We start from the raw sequence: 6,000 nt of genomic DNA, 5'->3' as shown, positions 1-6,000 counted from the left end.
TCAGCCCTTGCCTTAAGTACAGGAAGCCAGGGGAGGAGCCTCAGGGGGAGCCATGACACTTCCTGTCATGGCTCCTTTAAGACTCCCCATCAGCCGTGCGCACGGCTCCTAAGAGCAGAGGGGGAGGAGCCGGATCGCCGCGGAGCCATGCTGCTAATCAGCAATGGCAGCTGAGGAAGGGACTGCCTGTCCCGGCAGGTACCCTCGACTAGCCCGGCGTCCCGGGTAAGTTAAACTGTTGCGTCTGCCGGCCCAGTCTCAGTCGCGGTCGGTTGCGGCCAGCAGCCATGACACCCGGTCCCGGCTTGCCGCAGCCGACAGCGCTAACACTTCCTGCAATTTATCACAATCTGCATGTGATTTAACTATTCTGAATAATTTTGTATCATCCCCAGATTTGATAACCTCACTCGTCTTATTCCTTTCCAGATCATTTATAAATATATTGAAAAGCACCTGTCCAAGTACAGATCCCTGAGGCACTCCACTGTTTACCCTTTTCCACTGAGAAAATTGTCCATTTAATCCTACTCTCTGTTTCCTGTCTTTTAGCCAGTTTGTAATTCACGAAAGGACATCGCCACCCATCCCATGACTTTTTAGTTTTCTTAGAAGCCTCTCATGAGGAACTTTGTCAAACGCCTTCTGAAAATCCAAATGCACTTTTTTAGGGGATTAATTAATATCAGTGCAATAGGGAGGTTGTGTGCACAAATTGGGTGTCCAAATAATATGGAATAAATATTGTATTATTGTGTATCGAGACATTGTAATGTTGAAATGTTTAATACTATTTTAGTGATTTAATAAATAAAGGATTGTGGATTTGATATGTGTAATAGTAAATATTTGAAAAATTTCAAAATAATTACCCTTATGTGTTGTTATTCTGTTTGGAAAGGAAAAGAGCCAGGTTCAGTGGACACATGACTCTGGTGGCTTCTCCTGCCCATATTGTAGGGTGCATTACAAGCAGCTATTTTGAAAGCCATAAAAGATTTCTGCTAAACCCTCATGTGCTCATTGGCTCCTGTTAGAATCTCTTTTACTATCTAGCAGTAGGAGAAAGTTAAGCTTGCCAGTGACTAAATCTGGGAATAAAAATTCAGATGATAACCACTCTTTTGTCAAAATGGCGATGCCCGCTTGAAAGTCAGTTAGGAAAAGCTTTCATCTGACTGGAGATACTTTTCCCTTTTTAAACAATGTCTTTGATCCATTTAATACTCTTGAATATGAGAATGAGGGAACTTATTATTTGCCCTTTACATTCATGGAACTCTCTTCCAGTCGGTGTTAGGGAAGAAAGGGAGTATTTGTTCTTTAGAAAGAAGCTTAAAGGGTGTTTCTTTGCCAAAGTTTTCCCTTCATCTTTGTTCTTCCCTTCTGCAACTTTTTCTGGTGGCCTTTTTGATGTTGGGATTATACTCACTGATTTTTGTTGTTGTATTGTCTTGTTGGCTTGTTTGGTTTTATAATTAATCATTTTATGTGCCTGTCGCACTTTGCAGAGAGAGAGAGAGAGAGAGTTCGCTGGGATCTGCAGAATAGACATTTTTTTGTGAAATAAAAAAAATGGCTCTTAGGCTGACTGAATGCTTTTCTTTCAATATATTCAATGAAGATCCCTTCTTCTCATGACCCATCCTTAGGGATCTACACCCTTGGGAATCTAGTGAATTTAAAACTAATTCTATGACAGGAATATTCTCGCGGATTCTCTTAGAGGGATGACCTGATCCCAGACTGCCTCTCAGAAAAGCCTGGAAGAAACCTGGCCTGACATCTCTGTTGGGAGCAAATTGCTGGTTAAGATTCATGCCCTTGGCTATAAATGTTCCCTAGTGTCCATCTGTAAGGAATTATAATATAAGTTAATAGACAGACTATGGGCCAGGGCTGGGGAGGCTGTGCAGGATCATAGTCCTTGCTTAAAGGTAGCATCTAGTGGCCATATTCAGGGTTCTGGTAGGAGTCCAGGCCTATCACTATAATGAGCCGACTAGGCCCATCAGGGGGCAGGGGGAGATATAAAATAAGGGAAGAATATTCAGTACTTTTAAATGAAGGATCACAGTGCCAGATCTCACCCATTTCCAAGGGAGCTTAGAAGCTCAAGGGAGCAGGAGAAAATTACCAGGTGGAAAAATATGCAGCCTGTGCATTACACTAGCAAAGTCTCCCCCTCTGCCGGAGAAACTGTTGGGATTGATTGTTTCTTCCACAACTACCAGAGGAGAGACACTTTTTTCTTGGAAAAGGGTTCCCAAAACTTTTCAAGAATGAACTGGTCATTGCTCAGTTTGCTGGGATAGTTGGGTATTCGTACTGGACTTGGTTCCACTGGAACTGGATTCAGATGGCCGCCAGGGCTGGGTCCTGACTTTTATGGTCCGGGGTACTGATAGGCAGATGTAACCCCCATCCCCGGGTGCGGACTGCACACCGATTGGGCCATAAAAGATGTTGTTGTCTCTTCAGGGCTGGAACCTCACCCGGCTTGCTTTTCCACAGTCCCCATTCCCCCAGGGTTGGGATCCTTGGTTGGTGGGAAGACTTTACTTTTATCTCTTTCTGCCTGGGAGAGAGGAGCTCCTTTCCTTCTCAGTATGTGCCTCAAGTGCCAGTAATCATGCTGCAGGCACTGAGTTAGTATCCAAAATCAAAGTCTTTACTGTAGCAAAAATGAAATGGAATATGACAGAAACTTATTCCTCAGCACCACAGAATTTTTCAGCTTTACAGTCTCTCGTTTCCTCAGTCTGTGCATGAGTTGCATAATCCCGGGGCAAGGAAAACACCCACACTCCAGGGCTTGGTTAACTGCAGTTCCCAAGTGGGCAGGAAAACCCTTGTCCCAACCTGGTAAAAATGCTCTTTCTCCCCAGGAGGTGTCCCGAGTATTCTTGTTGTGCTTTTCTCAGTTAGTTGCTCTCTTGGGGCAGATTTTATAAGAAACGTGCGTGGTTCCCGGCATGCACACGTGAATGTACCGATTTTATAACATGCATGCGCGTGTTATAAAATCGGATGGCCACACGCACATGCGCGCCGGATTTTATGATCCATGTGCGCAAGGGGAGATGTACTTTTGCAAAGTCTGTGTGGTGACGAAATCAGGCCTTCCCCAGTTTCCTCCCAGTCCGTCCCAATTAAGGAGCAGCCTGGGAAGGAACTTCCCTACCCCCCCACCTAAACCTCCTCTCCGACCCACCCCCTTAACCTGTCCCAAAAACTTACAAATTTTGTTTCACTACTTACTGCTGCCCTAGAGCAGAAGTAGTTTGCGCGCACTGGCCGACTGCTGGCGCGTGCTTACCCAGGACAGTGGCTAATGGCCGGCCTCCTGACCATGCCCCCCCCCCGCCCACCCCCTTTTCAGGGCCTGGCAATTGTGCGCATATCGTCGCTTATGCATGTGCCAGGCCCTTTTAAAAGCACGGTGCCAGCAGGGCCCAGTCACGCACGTAAGTAATGATATTTGTGTGCGTGGCCAATTTGAAATTCAGCCGTTAATGTTCTCTTAAACTTACACAAAATTGCTGATGGGAGGGATCCCAGTTGGAACAAGCAGCTCCAGACATCCTTCAGATGAGCAGGAAAAGGGGCAGCCAAAACCTCTTCCCAGATCTTCCAACAAATCCTTCTACCCAAAAATGAGATAAACACTGGAAGATCCTAGCACCGGGTCACCTCCTTCCTTTGTCCTTGTTGACGATGTAGAGGGACAGGTCTTCCCTAACCTATGCAGCCCTAGAAATCAGGTTCCCCATTCCCTGAGTCCAGACGATGCACAGGGTCTCACCAGGCTTCCAATCACATAAAATCTTCAAAAAGCCCCAAATATCCCGGGATATCAACCCTTTCCCAACAGGGAGTGTATTGGCAGGACAGATCCCCAGCCCAATACACAGATTTCCAGCAGGGTTTGCTGGAGTCCAAAGAGCAGTCCCCAAAATCAACTCAGACAAAAACTCCTAACACCTTCTGTAACTTCAAAAGCAACCCACACTGCCCCCCAGAGCTCTCAGGAGAAAGCTCCTATAAAACATCTCAAAAGGGGATGCCCATTCCTCAAAATGCATTGGCACTGCCGATGCACAAGGTTCCAGCACTATAGAAGCAAAAGTCCACGGCACCATAAACTCATAAGTCCATAGTACCATCAAAGCAATTGAAATTCTTGGCACAAAAATCTTCGATGTACTTGATGCATTGATCCTCTACACCTGTACCACCGAGTTACACATCAATGCTTCCAACAGAGCTACAGTATGTGCCTGCTTACAAAAGATGTTAATGGGAGCAGGGGGAATACGATACTTCTACCTCCACCAATTATTAGAGCTTTTACACCATCAAAATTAATGGAAAAAGGGCTATGCCTGTAGACTCCAGATCTCATTTGTTCTCTGGTACCTCTCACATCTAATCGGTCTCCAAATTCTGCAGAGCCCAGAAGTTGTGCAGGATTCCATATTTGTATCACTAGAGCAGTGATTCTCAACCGGTGCTTGGCGACACCCCAGTGTGTCGCCAAGCACCGGCAGTTGTGTCACAGTTGCCGGTGTCCCACTGCCCCAGCTGTGCTTCCCTTCTCCCCAGGGGTGGATTGGCCTATCAGGGGATTGATCATCCCCTGGTGGGCTGAAGCAGTTGGTGGTGGAGTGATGCTGCATGCCGCCACTGGAAGCCAGGCCAGCGGGAACTGAAGAGCGGAGTGACGCTGCGTGCTGCCGCCGGAGGCCAGGTCGGCGACGGCTGAAGAGCAGAGTGACGCTGCGTGCCGCCGCTGGAGGCCAGGCTTATTGGGCCAAACAATGAGAAGAGGCTCCACCTGAGAGAGGAAACTTGCTTTTGTGTGTGTGTGGTAGAATGGAAGCAAGAGCATTTGTGTGTGATTGAGTGCTTGTATGTAAGTGAGAGAACATGTGTATGATTGAGAGAGAGACTGGTCGAAGGTAATGTGTTTTTGTGAGAGAGAGAGACTGCTCAGGGAGGTGATGTGTTTCTGTGAGACAGGCTGGTCAGGAAGATGACTGGTGTATGTGAGGAAGAGAGACTGTTTAGGGAGGTGACTGGTGTGTGAGAGAGACAGAGACTGGTGTATGTGTGTGTGTGTGAGAGAGAGACAGAGACTGGTCAGGGAGGTGACTGGTGTGTGCGTGTGAGAGAGACTGGTTAGGGAGGTTACTGATGTGTGTGACAGAGACTGTGTGAGTGTTGCAACCATCCCTTTCCGACAGCTTCATTCCGCCTACCTCTCTTTGTTTGCTCCTCCTCATGCTGCGGATGGACGCTTGGCTACCGCGGTGTCTGCCTGCCGTCCTCTCCAGCGTCCCCAGACCGGCTTGGGCGCTGCCTCCCGCCATGCTCCACTTGTACCATAGGGCGCGCGCACCACGGAGCCCTTCTTCTTATTTCCTACTTGGCACGAACCTCCGGGGCGTCCCCCCGTGATGACGTCATGATGCCTAGATATTTAAAGCCTACAATGTTTGCTAGCCTTTGAGTTAGCAAGAGTTATCCTACGGGAATCCTACGGATGGGATTCACTCTCCATACCCAGCTACTCTGCCTCTCCAATCTCTATTGGACTCTCTAATGCTAACGGGGTACCTGCTCCTCGGGGGCCTCACTTGCTTTCCAGGTCGCTATCAGGAAACCGGTAGTTGCTCTTCGAGGGCCCATGTTCCCTGACCCGCTGCCTACTCCTACCTTCTCTTCTGCCTGGAAGGATTTGCTAATCTTGAACATCAGTGAGTACTACCATCTTCACCTCAGAGCTGTTCCCTGGAACCAGGCACTCGCTCCTCGACGGCCTGCCTCCATTCCAGCCCCAGTGCCATCTCAGAGAAACTGCTGCGTGAGTACATCATCTGCAAGCCTCCCAGCTCTCAGGGATCAGATACTCACTCCTCGAGGGTCTGCTCTCCCTACCCTGGGGATCTCCATACTGGGGTCTTGTATATTCTCCACTGTACTCATTCTCTCAGTTCT

Source organism: Rhinatrema bivittatum, chromosome 4 (assembly GCF_901001135.1).
Source record: "Rhinatrema bivittatum chromosome 4, aRhiBiv1.1, whole genome shotgun sequence".
Lineage (NCBI taxonomy): Eukaryota > Metazoa > Chordata > Amphibia > Gymnophiona > Rhinatrematidae > Rhinatrema > Rhinatrema bivittatum.
Note: the sequence above shows the minus strand (reverse complement) of the source record.